The sequence below is a fragment of the Brassica oleracea genome, chromosome C8 (assembly GCF_000695525.1).
Source record: "Brassica oleracea var. oleracea cultivar TO1000 chromosome C8, BOL, whole genome shotgun sequence".
NCBI classification, from domain to species: Eukaryota; Viridiplantae; Streptophyta; class Magnoliopsida; order Brassicales; family Brassicaceae; genus Brassica; species Brassica oleracea.
Window position 1 is genome coordinate 20,891,709 of NC_027755.1, and position 18,112 is coordinate 20,909,820.

Genomic DNA, 18,112 nt, shown 5'->3' on the forward strand with positions numbered 1-18,112 from the left:
GGGTTAAAATCAAGTTGTGGGTTAGTTTTGGCAAAAACCCCTAAAAACTAACTCCATATGGAAAGATCTTGTAGTTTTAGCTAAAAAATCTGAAATCTGATTGCGCGCTCTTAGTACATGAGTGATGCCGAAATCCGGGAAGCATATTTGAAGCATATCCTGAAATCTGGTATTTTTGTTTTTGAATATAAAAATCTGATATTTTCATATACTATCCAATTATAGTATAACATAATTATTTTTGGTTTTAAAAAAATGGACCAACGTTGAAATTGAAAATATCAAAACTCTCTAGTTATCTAATCTTTACGATCTTTTCAGCTTGTCTTTACACTTACTTACAGTGATTTTTGCTAAAAATGCAAAACGCAATCCTTTGATCAGTAAGTTTTAGTGTGTTTGTGTTTCCTTTTGTTGTTGGCAATTTATCAGTCAAGCTTTAAATAAACATCTCAAGCTTTATGAGATTGTTTCAGTTATATTATAAGTTTTCAATATTTTTCCCTTACATGATGCATGCATTCATATAAGAAAATCAACCACAACCACATATTGGAATGATATATATATGTATATAATAAAACGGAACCACAAACTTAAGCAGAGCCATTTTTGTTAAAATACTCAATCACACATAAGTAGAAGAAATTAAGAAGAGAGATTCTCAGGAAGAAAACATTAATCAAGGAAACAAAAGAGAGAGTTTCTCACGCATGTCTGCCCTCGCATAGGCTAGGAACTAGATTCGGATGTGGCTTGCTTCCCTGGTTCCAAGCGCTATGTGCATGGCATGAAAACATTGAAACCCAGTGTAGACGAATGGCTTCTATTCAAGCTTGTGAAGGGAACTTGAAGTTGGAGCAACGTTTTCTCTACAGTTATAAGTCGTTCTTGTCACTGCTTCCATGTCACTGCACTTATAATTGCGAACATAATTTAGAAACAATACTATACTTTAAATCTCCTAAGTTTCTTAAAAGCTATTTAGATACCTCTTATCTATCCGAATTGACCTTAGTTCACAATTAGCAAACCTAAACAAAAGAAAAGAGATAATCAGTTCATTATACTTATTAAATATCTTACGTACGATGAGTTGGCTCCATGGTTTATTTATTACACGTGAAAACAAATAAATTAAGTAGAGGCTGATTAATTAGTTTCGGGACTCGTATAATCAACCTTGTGAGGAGATTATCTTGAAGATGTATGCTAACTTTTTCATGCAGGGCACAAAGTGTTTGCTGCAAGAAAATCCCATGGCTAACAACTGCAATTTCTTTCTTTGGTCTCTCCCATAACCTACATTTTTTTATTGTACCAGGTAAATGATAAAAATTATTCTGATGTATTTTTATAGAAAGGCAAAAACTAACTCCATATAATTGTCTAGATTTTAATCATCTAAGCATAAAGACTCACTAAATGTTTACCAAGAAAAAAGACTCACAAGAATTATTATGTAATCCAAAAATATGGATATTCAGTGTTTTTTTTTGTTTCAAAAAAAAGGATTTCAGTGTTCCAAAAAAGAGTGTCCCAAAAAAAAAAAGATATTACCAGTCTAACGAGACTTTTTTTTTTGTTGCTAAAACAGTCTAACGAGACTTCTTATAGTTTTTGTGTGTGATTTTTTTGTCAATTATTTTGTGGTGCGATAGTCCAAATACTAATGCGAAAGTTCAAAGAAAATAAAACTATGGTGGTACCATTTGAGAAAGCGAAGGCCTCTAGCAGAGACCTCTTCTAGGTTTTCCCTTTTCTCTTATCTCCATAGAGCATCTTCATCACTCTCTTACCTATGACCAAAAGAAAAATAATTAAGTTTTATCAAAATCCGAAAATAAAACCAAGTTCTAGAGAATTGGTGAGATTAACTATACGCACCATTGTAAAGTCGATCTCCTGGAAACAAGTGCGACGGGTACTTATATTTTCTCTACGATCACACGGATATAGTCCCTGCGGATATCATGCAATGGATCAGATTGGATGGTTATTCATTATTGGAACATATAGTAATCTTTCACCCAAAGTTAATTTTGGGATATAAAATCAATCATATTGGAAATTGATCATTAGTATTACCAGGCGTTCTCTACAAAGCTCAAGTGCTACAATTGGAGGGAAGTTGTCGGATAGATTTATATCTTTGTGTCCCCTAAATATTCCGACTGCAGTTTCCATTGCCCTGGAATTGAATGGACAGTGTTACTATCAAGGTGCTAAAGGCTAACCCATCCCATTTAACCTGTTTATAGGGAGTTTTGCTGGTCTTAAAAGCTAAAACAAAATCAATTCTTTGTTGTTTTTTGTGGAAAAGTAAAACGAATATTTTAAATTTATTTTTATACAGAATAAATAGAAGTAGTTATTTTAGGGTGGACATTGTTATTTTGAGAAGAAAAAAAACAGTATTACTTAACGGGTTTACTTAATGAATTGAACGAAGAAAAAAATCCGAGACATAACTGTTTAAAATATACGTTGTTAGCTATTTTTGTCAAAGCATCATGTCCGCAAATAGGTCCACTGTCCAAAAGGGTTAAACTCTTTTGAGTAGTTAGTCTGCAAGGTCTGTACGAAAAGGTAGGTAGGTGTAGCAGTACCTGCGCAGCGGAGAAGTAATCACTAATTCGATAGTGTTTAGTAATCCTGATTCAAGTATTTGTTTGCGGTGTTCAGAAACCTGCAAAATTATATCGGGGATTCATATTTATGTACAATAATGCATCTCAAGGTATATATTAATCCCTAACCCTAAGGGAAGTAGTTAATTATATGTATCTCCTTCTCACCTGTTGGATACCCTTTGGAGAGAGAGGTGCATCTAAAAGCCTTGGAGAGAGATGGGCATCACCTATCCCATCTATCTTTCCTTTCTCTTCTAATACTACATTGTGGATTCCTTGTGCATGTCTCACCTTTAACCAATTCCGTCCAACACACTTAAAATATAACCTTCAATTTTACCATTTACGTACTATCTCATAATCAAGCTAAGGATTTGTTTATAACGATGAGAAAGCTCCAGTGATATATATATATATATATTGATTTTTGCAAGATGTAGACGATTAAGTAAATTTAATGTTTTAAAAAAAAATATTTTAAAGGAACATAGGTCAATGTTTCATTTCATTTGTCTATACCCCGGACCATGTTGATGTTATATAGAGTTCTAAATTTCAGTCTTCCGTATTTGATGGACATGTGTACTTGAGTAATCTCTCACAACTCTTAGAATTTAGTTATGATCGCTCAACTATTGGAATCCTTTTTGTATGATCGGTGAATGGCAGACCAAATTATGTAATATTTTAAAAAAGTCCTCTGTAGCAAGCTAACCCTAATTAAAAGCAACTAATAGCTAACATTTTCAAAACGATAGAGATTGAATTAAAAATGGTAAGACTAACCAAATAAAGGGTTTTGAACTTGGGCGATGAGAGGCGTAGCGGCTGACCTCCACACAAATCCATGTATTTACGTACTCACTTCTCTATTGAAGACTCCCAATATTTACAAACTCAAAACCGTCGTTCATGTTTCTTCTTCTTCTTCCTTACATGATTATCTGATCTATTAGAATCGCAGAACTTGAGATCAAGAGGAGGAGGATGAGAGTGAAGAAGTTTGTTTATTCAACTACCGGTTTAATCACATTTACATTGCCGGTATAATAACTCTAGTGATCGTATATATATACATGCGCTTCCTCTGCACTCACCATTGGCGTAGGTATCACGCCATCTTTATATTCCCGTGTTGACTGGGTGGGTGTGGGTCCGTGTTTTGTCTATACCAAACGTGACGAAAGGGTTCAGCAAACTTATGGGTAGACATTTCGTCATTGTGTCTGGAGATCAGATTGAACCATAACGGAAAAGTTCACAAACCGCTTGACTAAAACCACCATAAAACCTTGATACACATACACCTTAAGAGATTGATCCCACAATTGCGTAAGAAACACTAAAAGAGAACTTCGATCCCATTCTTCGCATTCACCAAACAAATATGAGATTTGATCCACATATGAATCCCATCTACTAAATCATATATGAACTCTTCATGAATCATCGCTCCTAGTTGATTAATGTCTAATTCAATATTAAAGAATTTTTTTGAGAAACCCTTCTTTACTCTTCCCTACGGCTTTAAAACCATTCTCTGTGCAGGAAGAACACATTCCCAAAATAGCATATGAAAAAGCCAGCTCAATGATTCTTACGTGAGATGATTCTCCTCTCCTAATGACGAGTATCAACCATGTAGTTTCCGGTTATTCTCCCCAAACAGATATATGTATATATATATACTATATTTTTGTTACTTCATAATAGAAATAAAAAATCTATTTGTTCAACCCGTTTCCACTTGATAAATATTTTGTATATTCGATGAAATAAACCAAAAAACAGAAATTATAAAAATGTCTACTTATTAATCATAGGTTTGTTTAGAAAATAAATATTATTTTAAGTTTTAAGTATTAATTTAAAGATAATTAGAAATTGTTAATTAGAATTTACGTGAAATGTTAGTTTTATAAATGCATATATTTAGGAAATTTATGTAACATCAATTTAGAAAAGAATTCTATTTAATTTTAAAATACATCTGATAAAACTTATTCTAGTATAACTACCAACGGTTAGAGTATTAAATGTTTAAATTAAATAAAAAGTATAGATTGCATAAAACCTAGAATTATTATCATTTATAAAAATATGGAAAGATTAGTTACCATAAATATATGAAATATTCATTTGTCTATTTTAAATAAAAGATATGTATATTAGAATTAAATGCAATGACATACCGTTGTAAATATGTTAAAAATAAATGGTAGAACCCTAATAGAGATTCAGCTAGTATATATATGTATATAACATACTCGGAATAATAAAAGCTTAGTTTCTCAAAAACTAAACAACTTTCAGCCAATGGTTCACATTATTTATCCCAACATTTAAGGCATGGTTGCCCTTTTAACAAAAAAAAAAAACATTTAATGCATGGTTTAGTTGTCTTACCATAATGCCATTTGGTTTCATAAAATACCTTAGAAAAATCTAAACCCATGCGAAATGATATTAGTTAATCCCCTATATATTATTTGTGAAACATTACAACTTATTTTTGTAGTCACGTGTCATCACTAGAATGATTCTTAGAATTATTAGAGACATAGGTTGGTTCATCTAATTATATAATAAGTTTTTTATTAAACTAACCATAAATTAATTATTAATGTCATTTATTATTTACTTAAATAAAGATTACAGAATTGCCTAACGTGGGTCAAGTATATATGACAATTAATGATTTTGAATAATAAAGATCTGATAAAAAAAATAATGTATCTTCTATCAAATTTTTTTAATTTTAAACTGTTAAAATAATTTTAAAAAAATCACAATAACCATATTATAAAAATTTAGATTTTTCTGAATATGTTATATTTTGAATTTTAAAAAACGACTATAAATTACTAAAACTGTTAAAAGTCTCACATTCAAATTTTGCGATCCATGGTTTAAAATTTTTGTTATGACAAAATACAAATGATTACAGAATCATATAAGTAAAAGTCTAATTTAATTAATCTTTAAGATTTAAAATATATATGTATATATATCATTCTAAATTAAACTATAAACCATATTGAATAAATAAATATTTTAATTTCAAAACTTACTTTGAATAATTTTTTTTTGATAAAAGTTTTGAACTAACATTGATAAATTTTTTAAATTATCAATTACTAAAATTATTAATCCCACAATGAAAATTTTGTTATTAGTAATTTAAAGTTTTTGCTATTAAAGATACACATGATCAAAAAAACATATGAGTAGAAAACATCATTTAATAGACATTAATATTAAAAATATATTATGTATGTTAATATCATTTAAATTTAATTACATATCCTATCAAATTTTTTAAAAAAATTGTTTGGATTAATAAAATTGATTTAAACGTTCGCACCAATTTAATTATATATGTAATAATTACTGACTTTTAATTATTCAGTATATATTTATTATTTCATAATATGTAAGAACATATAATACATAAAATAATTTATATATATAATGTTTATCCCGCGCAAGGTGTGGATCTTAATCTAGTGTGGTATTATTGCTAGATATGAGAAATATTTAATTTACCTTTTTGCTTAATCACAAGTTGCATTTTACTCAAGTAAACCGTATTCTAACTCGACAAGTTGACAACATCTCACACACGGTATAAACTCTAAAACAAAACTCGGAGACTAAATATCTTTGTAATCAATAAGTCCTTGTATTTATTATTATATCATGTGATTTTAATTTCACTTTATTTAATACAACTCTTAAAAGAATGCAAAATACAAACAGCTGATAAGCGAGGGGGTTCACGTAATTAGAAGAAGCTCAGCTTAACAATAGTGAGCTTGAAGAATAAAACAATAAAATGAAATTTAAGTAACTTCTGAGTTAAATAAAAACTCGGTAAACGCTTTGAAACTTTCTCCGTGGAATCAGTCTTCAGTAGAACTCAGGCTGAAAAGTAAAAGCATAACAACACGACAAGTTAAGTAATGGATAATTACTGAATAAACTAATTAATTAATTAAGAAGAAATTTTTGAGTTCAACTCCTATGATGAACCTCAAGGTTCACTACCCAATAAGATTTGAGTATTTGATATTTGATATCTTTTGAAAAAGAAAATAAAATTGAATATCCAAATTAAATTATATTTTTAAAATAAAATAATAAAAATACATAAAAATAATTACAAAAATAAATTAATTAATATTGTTAAGTCTTCAGCAAAATATTAAACCCTAAACCCTAAACCCTAAACGTTAAACTTTAAACTTTAAACTTAGAATAAACTCTAAACCGTTGGAAAATCTTAAACCCTAAATCATACATTAAAAACTAAATTTTAATAACACTAAACCCTAAATTCTAATCACTAAACCCTAAACCTTTGGATAAACTCTGAACCCTTGGATAAATCATAAACTTTAGGATTTAATTTTAAATATTTTTTATTTAGAGTTTATGATTTATCCAAAGATACAAGGTTTATCCAAGGGTTTAGGGATTAGTGATTAGGGTTTAGGATTTAGTGTTATTAAGATTTAGTTTTTAATGTATGATTTAGGGTTTAAAATTTTCCAATAGTTTACCGTTTATCCAAGATTTAAGGTTTATAATTTAGGGTTTGGAGTTTAGGATTTAGGGTATAGGATTTAGTATTTTGCTAACGTTTTAACAATATTTATTTATTTATTTTTTGTAACTATTTTTATGTATTTTTATTGTTTTATTTTAAAAATATAATCTTATTTGAAAATTCATTTTAGTTTCTTTTTTAAAAAAAATATAAAATATCAAATAATCAAACACTATTGGTTGGTGAATCGTTTCACCCTAACCCAAAAATTTCTCTTAAATAAGAGACTTATTCTTGGGTTCAAGTGAACATCTAGGTTCATCAACCAATAGGATTGTGTTATTTCATAATCGTTATCTTTTAAAAAAGGAAACAAAATATTGTCAAATTATATTATCTTTTTAAAATTAAATGGTAAAAAGAAATGAATAAAAAATAGTAGTAATTACAAAAAAAAAATATTTTTAACGTCGTCAGCAAAGCATCAAATCCTAAATCCTAATCCCTAAACCCTAAATCCTAAACCGTAAACCTTTGGGTAAACCCTAAACTCTAGGATTAATCTTAAACTCTAAATCAAAATCACTAAACACTAAAACACTCAGGGTTTAGCGTTTAGGATTTAGGGTTTAGAGTTTTAGGGTTTAGTGTTTTTATTTAGAGTTTAGGATTTATCCAAGGATTTAGGGTTTATCCAAGGGTTTAGGGTTTATCCAAGGGTTTAGAGTTTACCCAAGGGTTTAGGATTTACCCAAGATTTAGGGTTTAGAGATTAAGATTTAGGGTTTAAGGATTAGGATTTAAGGTTTAGTGTTTTGCCGACGACGTTAAAAAGATTTTTTTTTATTTTTTTTTCGTAACTACTATTTTTTATTTTAAAAACATAATATAACTTGACAATATTTTGTTTTTTTTTAAAGATATCAAATTTAAAATAATGAAATTCTATTGGTTGGTGAACCTAGAGGTTTACTCTAGTGGGTGAACCCAAGAATAACTCTAATTAAGATCATACTAACCCTTTGTCTACAATCACCACAGTGCGAATTTCGCAATTAGTAAACCTGTGAGAAGCATATAAAACATTATTGATCAAAAATGTTGCTAAATTTTTGATACCTTTTTATAAGTTTTTAGGGCACGACTAGTTCAAACGCAGCGGTTGCGATTTCGGGAGTTTGCGGATGCGAATGGTTGCGGTTTCTATCAGTTTTAAAAGATTTGTATGCCTGATTCGGCGGTTAGAAGTTTGTGCGTTTGTGGGATACTTATGAATTGTTAACTACCAAATGCAGCAGAGGTTAAATAATAAATTAACAATATTTATATTTTATATACAATATTTATATTTTATATAATTATAAAAATATCAACAATCACAGTATTATAATAAATATAAAATTATATTTAGAAAGTTATAGTTTTAAAATTTTAAAAATTATAGAAAATATTTTAATTTTAAAATTTATAATATTAATTAAAATATAATAGATATAATTTAGTATTTTTATAATTCTAATTTATTTTTTTAATTTTAATTTTAATTTTGGTATTTATATTGTTTTAGAAAAGAAAAAATTATTCTCCCGCAACCGTCCGCAACCGCAAACGCTAGGTGTAACCGGCTTTAAAATTTTATGAGGCTTAGAGCGGTTTGAATCAGTTTACAGCGGCCGTAAAAACTGCGTTTGCGGGTGGTAGCGGAGAAACCAGTCCTACTTTAGTTCGCTTTATGGATTGCCGAGAATTGGATGTCAAAGTTTAAGCATAAAATGAAGAGAAATCGGATGTCGTGACCCATAATTTTTCCAACTTTGGATCTTAGAGCCAAATATGGATCGATTTACGTAGAAAAGGAGACAAGACATCGCAAAACTCCAACAGAAAATGTTAATAGATTGCCTTGATCAGCTGGAAGGTCCTGTCGTTAGTCGTTTCTCGGTTAGCTTTGAAACTTACTATTCAGTCGTTTTCTTTTTCTTTTTGAATTATATTCAGTCGTTGTTTTAGAGATAACTAAAGCTCGTTGTCGTGAAGTACATGTCGAAATATTATTTTATTTATGACTAATCTAGAACCTTTATTAACAATAAAAAATACAGTTATTTTCTTAATTGTTTATATATCCATATATAACAAAATTACTAAATTGCTTCATATACAATTGATTTGATCACTTAATCTAAATCTAAATATGTTTTTCTTCAAAGCGAGAATACTTGAACTTTTGCATATATTTTTTTAACTACCAGCAAGCTCGATATTACATATGAACTCTACTATTAGCTTTATAAATCGCCATTTAATCTCAAAATCGAAACATTCTTGTTATTTTTTTATTCATCTTGGGTCCTAGGCGTGGATGTTGTTTTCATAATTGTCCACGAAGAACATGCGAGATGGTTAAAAAATAGTATATCATTAGTTAGAGAATTAACGAATTAATTAATATGTAAATTGATATGATCATCCGTTCAAGGCAAATTTCCAAAATAGCACATTTCTAAGTTTATATCACAAAAATATCACTCAAAAACTAAAATGACCAAAATAGCATCTTTCTAAGTTTATCCTTTGAAAATTTTAATTTTTTTATTTTTCAAAATTTGAAATCTTATCCCCAAAACCTCATTTCTCAACTCTAAACCCTAACCCCTAAATCCTAAACCTCACCCTTTAACTCTAAACCCTAACCCCTAAATCCTAAACCTCACCCTTTAACTCTAAACCCTAACCCCTAAATCCTAAACCTCACCCTTTAACTCTAAACCCTAACCCCTAAATCCTAAACCTCACCCTTTAACTCTAAACCCTAACCCCTAAATCCTAAACCTCACCCTTTAACTCTAAACCCTAAGTTTGTGACTTTTGATAAAACATTAAGTGTTTTATTTTTGTGACTTTTGACCTTGAGTGCTAGTTTGGGAACAAAAACTTGATTTAGTGCTATTTTTGTCTTTTTCTCATCCGTTTACTCCTAATTGGTTTTGAGTTAAAAGTAAATAAAAATTTAAATTCAACATTATGTTTTCAACCTGTGACCATCTCAACAAAAGAAAGATATGGATTGATCTAACTAATGGTGTATAGCAGGTTGTTGAGGTTTCAACGACAGACGAGGATGGTAATGCTAAATGTCACTTTGTTGGTATCGACATATTCAACGGCGACAAGCTTGAAGAAACTGTTCCTTCTTCTGACAATTGTGATGTATGTGATAACTTCTTCTGATTCCTTGTTTTTCTTGTGAAGAGTCCCCATTTGAGATTCATTGGTTTTGCTTTCGTTTATTTGGGTTTCAGGTTCCTCACGTCAACAGTTCATAGGCCGCTGTTTTGCTTCAGTATATAGGGTTCACCTAGCCCAAAGCCGTGATGATGTGCTTGAATTTGCTTCATTGTTTTTTCAGCCATCACAGGCCAGGAGAGTCTACACAGCCGCTTCTCCATTGCTCATGAATATTAGATCCAAATTTAGGCAGATAAGGCCTTTCCCTACAGTCAAGGTCACAAGAAGCGCACCTTCATCAGCTCAGATTCGCATCAGACATGCACCAAGGTTTCAACAAGACAGCAACTTGATCATCTGTAAGGCGGATGCAGCTTGGGAAGCTCTGATCCATGGATCCTTGGGTCAAAGTTACATTGGATCTCTCTTAATCGCAGAGGTTATCGCGATGCGATTGGCCTTTTGCATGGTGCAAATCCTCGAGTTCCCAAAACTCAAGGTATTCACCGACATTTCAACGCTCTTCAGAGCTATCTCCGGCAACCTCCAGTCTAAAGAAATCATCGGAATTGTGAAAGACATACGATCGATCTCCTCTGGTTTTGCATCAATCTTCTCTTGCTTTTCTACTTTAGCCAATGTTTCAGCAAAAGAGGCTCTTAAAGCCTTCTTATCTTTGTATTGAACTTCATGAGTTGGGCCATCTTTGGGCTCATTCTCTAATTCTTAGCTTTAATGAAATTTATGTGATAAAAAAAAAAGGACATGTACGTATGTGTACTTAATAATTCCCTTTAGCTAATTTTACAACCTATGCATTTAAACTGTAACTTGTTTGTTATTATAATACCATCGTAATTACGGGTCATCTTGCTTGTCTCGAACTGGTGTCACAAAGGACTTCGATGTTAGGATTGTGAAATCCCGTGTCCAACTCTATATTCTCTGATTAGTACGATATTGTCCACTTTGGGCCTAATTGGCAAGCCCGCATGGTTTTACTTTTGGTTTCCTTCCCAAAAGGCCTCGTACTAATTAGAGTTGGACATCTCTTTATATATTAGACACTCATTGTCTAAACTTCCAATGTGGGACTTAGTTTGTTATATCACATTCTCCCCTTCAAACTAAGGATCACATTCATCTCGTGTCCCACAACTGACTTCCAGGATCTTTTGACTTGATCTCTGCCACACACACCTCCCAATCCTAACTCGATGGAGCCCGTTCCTACTCGAAGGGTATTTTGGTCTTCTTGCAGATTTCTTGTCAACCGCTCTGATACTAATTGTTGGGATTGTGAAATCCCGTGTCCAACTCTATATTCTCTGATTAGTACGATATTGTCCACTTTGGGCCTAATTGGCAAGCCCGCATGGTTTTACTTTTGGTTTCCTTCCCAAAAAGCCTCGTACTAATTAGAGTTGGACATCTCTTTATATATTAGACACTCATTGTCTAATCTTCCAATGTGGGACTTAATTTGTTATATCACACTCAGAGATCCCTACTGATGATCCTCTGTTTCAAAAGGTTAAGCTTTACCATGTTCATCATCACATTAATCAAGAACGTTGTAGTCTCATATTTACTATCCGATGATTTAAATTACCCTCTACTGTCGATATGTGGAAAATAGTGACCTGATTGGTGGTGTTGAAATGTAACAGATCAACAGTGGAGTTGACGAGGGAAACCAACTAGTGGTGACTGTGATGTCAGCCATGGGAGAAGAGAAGATCACTGCTTTTACGGAAATTGGACCCGAGTGAGAACCACAAAAACGGTATCGTGCATTTACAATGACGTTTATAGAAGACGTCACTGTGTTCGAACTTTGTAATGTGACTACCAAATAATATCAACCTGTCAAAATAATACATTTCCAAATAATATTGGTCTGAGTTTGTTGTTTGTATTTGAAAGACTGATGTTTTATATTTTAATTAACAAAAATTATTTTAATGGTTTTGTTGTAGCCAAAAAAAAAGAGAGATCCTTATTAACTGATCAGTTCGAATGATATAATGATCTTTCACTGATTTTTTTTTTTTTTACAAAATGATATTTCACTGATTGTATGAGAAACAAGTGAAAAACGTGAGATTTTATCATGGGATATAATTTTATTCTTTTTGGGATAGCATTTCATCCATTAAAAAAAATAATTTCATCCATAATACTCCCTCCGTTTCAGAATGATCCTTGTTTTAAAAACATTTAATCGTAAATTTTAAATACATTAATTATATTAACTGAACTTTGATTGGTTAAAAATCATAGGAAATAACTAATCACGGAAACAATGCAAATTTTACGTGTTTTCTTAATAAATGTAAAACTCTCGAATATAAATTATTTTTAAACGGAGAAAGTAATGTTTAAAAGTCGATTGATTTGAAAATTACATCATATCGTAGCAATCACATACTTATTTTTGGCAAAAAATGAAAAAAGAAAGGATTTTACCTCTCAGCATCCTACGTGTGTCAACATTTTATCTATCAATAATATCTCTTGCTCTTCTAAAGTCAAATGTCTCTTCAAAAGTCATGTAGTTTTGCTTCATTACCCTACAGCTCATGTTAATACTTTCGTAATTATATGGTATGGTTATATGATTAGGCTATTATTCGATAGCCCAATTAAGATATAAAAATGGGCTTTGAAAACAGAATGCCAGCTGTCATTACAGTATTTCAGACAACGTGGTGCAGTAGATGTGGCCGTGTTCCTGCCTCTTAACTCCAGGTTCATCGTACAATACAAGACCGACGCTTTTGTAAAAGATGAAACCTAAACTGTAATCGAATAAACAGATCGATTTGGTACAAAAAAATTCGTTTTCTTTTGGTTAAAGGTTACTTCTAGATCCAGCTTTATTGACCATGACACGTGCCATAAAAGTTCATATTAATGCTTATATCAATATTTTAAACCTGATTTTAAATATCTTAAAAATGTAAAAAAAGTGTAATTTCTCATAAATTAATTTACAAAGATTGATCTTCTTTAATATGAAAAAAATATATTAAACATATAATAACTGTTTGAAGACATATGTTCTAGTTTTTATACTGAATCCTTCAATTTTTTGATATTTTAGGGCAAAAAGTGATACTTCTTAGCATACATTTTGAAACGTGTTATTCATTTCTGCAAATTACCCATATAAGTAAATTTAAGAGAGTTTAAGTGTAATATACTCAATAGAAATCTATATTAGCTAAATGCCTTTGTGTAATAATTAAACTCCAAAAGTCAACTATCCCTTTGGGCTTGGACGGACGATAATATGCTTTCTTTTTGATCAGAGAAGATATGCAGAAAGGGATTCAGCACAGAGTTGTTCTGACCTAGGCCTGACTATAAGAGACGCTTCACCGAAATATCCAGTGGAAAAAGAGTAGGTTTTACACAGTATCTGATATTTCTTTTCACTGTAATCAAAACAATAACAAATATATAATGTAAGCTTCAAGAAACTGGATCAATGGTGGATTGATGCTGAGAATATATATTTTTTTTTGATAAAAATTTGAGAATATATTGGATGTGTATTAGGCTTATTTATGTTCTTATAATTAGAAAGAGTGAACGAAATCTAAGATTGAAGAGAAGAGTAAAAGACAGGCAAATATATCATGGAGATTATAAAGCATGTACTGATAAAAAGACTATGTATTGAAGAAGAAAACGAAGAAGAAGAAGTTAAGATTACGTTAACAATAAAATATTATATAGCAGCTAATATGTTGTGTTACATATCTAATATATATATATATTAACAGTTAACTTCGTTGTTGCCAAACATTACCTAACTTACACAACATGTAACTCTAGAATTTAGCGGGTACACATTATGTTAGCTGAAAACTAATTTGTAGTCAAATGATAATTAGTGTAATGTGTAACCGCTAAGGCATAATATTATATATTACTTAACATGTATGAGATAACATATCAAAATATGTAATATAAAAATAGTATTAGATGCTAACAACGAAAAATACACCATGCACTTTAATGGTTTGATAAATTGATCTAAATATATTTATGTCTACTTAAAGTTTTCGATGTCTAAATATATATGTATATATATTGTGTTGGAGTATTGAAAGTTACTATAAAATGTTAATTGTTATATAAAATGTTAGCATATAAATTTCAATTTCTCTTAAGCAAATACATAAACTGCAAAAAGAAAAAATGAATAACAACCAATCCGATAAAAACTTGGTTCCTCTAGATAAAGACGTCGCCATCAATCATCTTTCATAATCTTTCAGCTGTGACCAATTACGGTTCCGGAAAATTATGAAACACCTAACAAAACTTATACCAGATAAGAAATAATGTATCAGATAACAACTTATTAATCCACACAATGTATTAACCTATTTGTCAGCTAACAAACTAAGTATCAATTTACAAGCTCACAAGTTATTTATTCAACCATTTATCATCTACACAAACCATGTATCAATGAACGTCAAGTCTCTTGTAATATCATACCAACCAATTATCAAATCTTTGGTATCAAATTATATATGTATCAGCTAATAATACATGTACCAAGTAACAAATCATTTATCAGATAACAACCAAATTATCATGTAACATATTAATTCACAGACATGTAGCAACCCATTTTTCAGCTAATAAACTAAGTGTCAAACAATGTACGAGCTATCAAACCATTTATCAGCTAAATAAACCATGTATCAATTAACGTCAAGTCTTTTGTAACATCATATCAAATAGTTATGAATTCTTCGGTGTCATCTTATGTGTCAGCTAACAAAACATGTAACATATAACAAATCATTTAAATGTAAAAAAAATATCGCACAACATATAAACTCACAAGAACACCAAAAATCTGATAAAACTAAAGATCTGCAAGAACATTCTGAAATTAATCGGAAGAGAGTGTTGAAATTAATAATCTCAAGCTCACCAAAAATATGTTTTGATTGAGCTCCTCTTCAACACAACTTTCTCCTACACAACCAAACAAATCTTTTTAGGCAGACATCAATCAAACAAATTAAAGAAAAACAAGTTCAAATCAAACTTGGTAAAAAATCATTTAAAAAAAAGAAAAAAAAAACGATTTTGATTTTGTGGTACGAGTTGATACGGTCGCCCAACGACTCTTCACCAACGGCGAACATTCTCGGCGGAAGTGGTATTTCAATCATCTGAATGGGTAAGGAGAAAGTAGAAGTGAGGAATTAAGGATTTATGGTTTTGCAGAAATTAGGAATCGAGAGATACAAAGTTAAAACCCATGTGAAAATGAATCGACAAAAATGAAAAAGGAAAGAAGAATAAAAAATAGAGATAATTGGCTCTCATACACATAACTGGACTCTTAATTAGCGTTCTATACACGATTTGATGTTAATATTTTCGTTCCGAATTTAACCCTGCTGCCAGCCCAACTTGGATAGAATTGTGCCAGTGCTGGCAGCATGGGTTCTAGGTTCTAGATCTCTCTTCATATCCTAGATTCTATCTCTCTCCCTTTTATCTTTTTCTCTATTCTCTTATTCATTTTCTAGCTTTTTAATTTTTTCTTCTTCTCTCTTTTCTCTTATATTATTCATTTTTAAACTGGTTTGTGAGAGGAAGATTCGAAGAAAACAAGTGATTGTTTCAGCATTAAGAAAAATCTCATGATTATCGGGTGAAAACTAATCAATTCTTTTTTATTTTTTTATTTGTTTGTTTGGTTGCTTTGAATGAGTCTATACAAGATTCATTTTTTTCCTTTAGGTTTCTAGTTTTTTTGGCTTGACATGAGTGTTAATGTCTCTGAGAATTCCAAATATGTTTGTGATTTAGTAGTCTCGATTCTAGGTATTAAGCCAAAGAAATATTTTGCTGCTATGGTTTTCATGAAATATAATTTAGGAGTTCACCATTTCAGACAATTAAGAGTCACCTCTTACACAAATTTATCCAGACAGCAAAAAGATTAGGTAGGTAAAATGTGTAAAAATATTTATTATTAATTGATACATAATTTATTACCTGATAAATATTTTGATAAAAGTTTTTTTAATTTATACATTTGTTTCACATATGGCTTGTTTGGTGATAAATTAGGTGATACATTTTTTTGACCTGATACATTTTTCTCGATAAATGGTATTTTACATGATAAATTATTTGATACATAGTTTGTGAGTTAATATGTTAATTTATAAATAGTTTGTTATCTGCTAAATGATTTGTTACATGATAAATGATTTGATACATATTTTGTGAATTAATATGTTAATTGATAAATAGTTTATTGTTTGCTAAATGATTTATTACATGGTACATGTGTTGTTAGTTGATAGAGAGTTTGGTATTAAAGAATAGATAAATTGTTGTACGATATTATAAAAGACATGTTTTTAATTGATACATTGTTTATAAAACTCATTAATGATTTCGTAAATTGTTTGTCAGCTTATATAATGATAAAATTGGTTGGCTTGATACATTTTTCTCAAGAAATGATTTGTTATATGATAAATGATTTGATACATGGTTTGTGAGTTAATATGTTAATTGATAAATAGTTTGTTATCTGCTAAATGATTTGTTACCTGGCACAAGGATTGTTAGCTGATAGAGACTTTCATATTAAAGTGTTGATAATTAGCTGATAGAGACTTTCATATTGTGAGTTAATATGTTAATTGATAAATAGTTAGTTATCCATCGCTTTAAAAAAATAGATTCAAACAACCATCTCTCCCAAATGGATAGTGTTTACTGTCCTTGCTACTCGCTAACCTAACTCTTAGCGTCTAAGTGTCATTTTATAGTGTTAACATATACATTTAGTTGTTACTTATATTAGTTTCAAGCAGCAGAAAAGTTATCGATCGCTTTAAAAAATATATTTAGAGTGAGAAAGAGAATAAGAAAGAAAAATAGTTTCAAGAACCAGAAAAGTTAACAGAAAAATAAAGAATCAATGAAGATATTTAAAGAGAGAAAAAGAATAAGAAAGAAAAAAAACCATGAGAACTAAAAAAAAAAAGAAAAAAAAGGATAAAAAAAAATGAATGAGATGAAGAATTGATCCAGCATGCAAAAAAAAACAGAAGTGATCCAACTGGTAACCTATAACCTCGAGCCACTCTTCACGCCTACACGTCTAACACGCTTTCCTCCTCTTCTGCAGAGACATAGTACTTACCTGGATATTTCACCAGGCATTTTCGTCAACTCAAGGTGTAATGTGTATGGCCCGAGCCTTTAACGTCACGCTATGTCCACATAGCTAATATGGACCTTTGTTATGTATATTTAACTAATTGTTTCTAAAAAATATTGGTTGGGGAAACACGAATAAATGGTTTTTTATGCTAAAAATTGAAACCGAAAAGGAAAAGTGAGACTGTTTAGTTCTGTTTAAATAAAAATCTTTTATACCAATTGAATAATTTTGCTTCATTATTCCTAGTGAGTAAAAAGCAAAAACTGAATAATAAAAAAATGGAATGAACAATATTGTAGTTAGATTTTCTCAACCAAAGTTTTTCAGTATTTTTTTTTTCTTTTTTTAAGGAATTACTGATAAAAACCAAATAAACTTTCAAAACAAAACATTATAAATTTTAATTTGCTATTTTATTAAAAAAAAGGTTATTCAAAATTTTATATTATGTTGACTTATATTTGAATTTTGTGTATG

The 18,112-nt window shown here is 30.2% G+C and overlaps 1 pseudogene; it reads right to left on the reverse strand.

The window, feature by feature from the left end:
- Nucleotides 1-542: 542 nt before the first annotated feature.
- On the reverse strand, nucleotides 543-3,655 carry LOC106310576 (annotated as a pseudogene).
- Nucleotides 3,656-18,112: the final 14,457 nt, after the last annotated feature.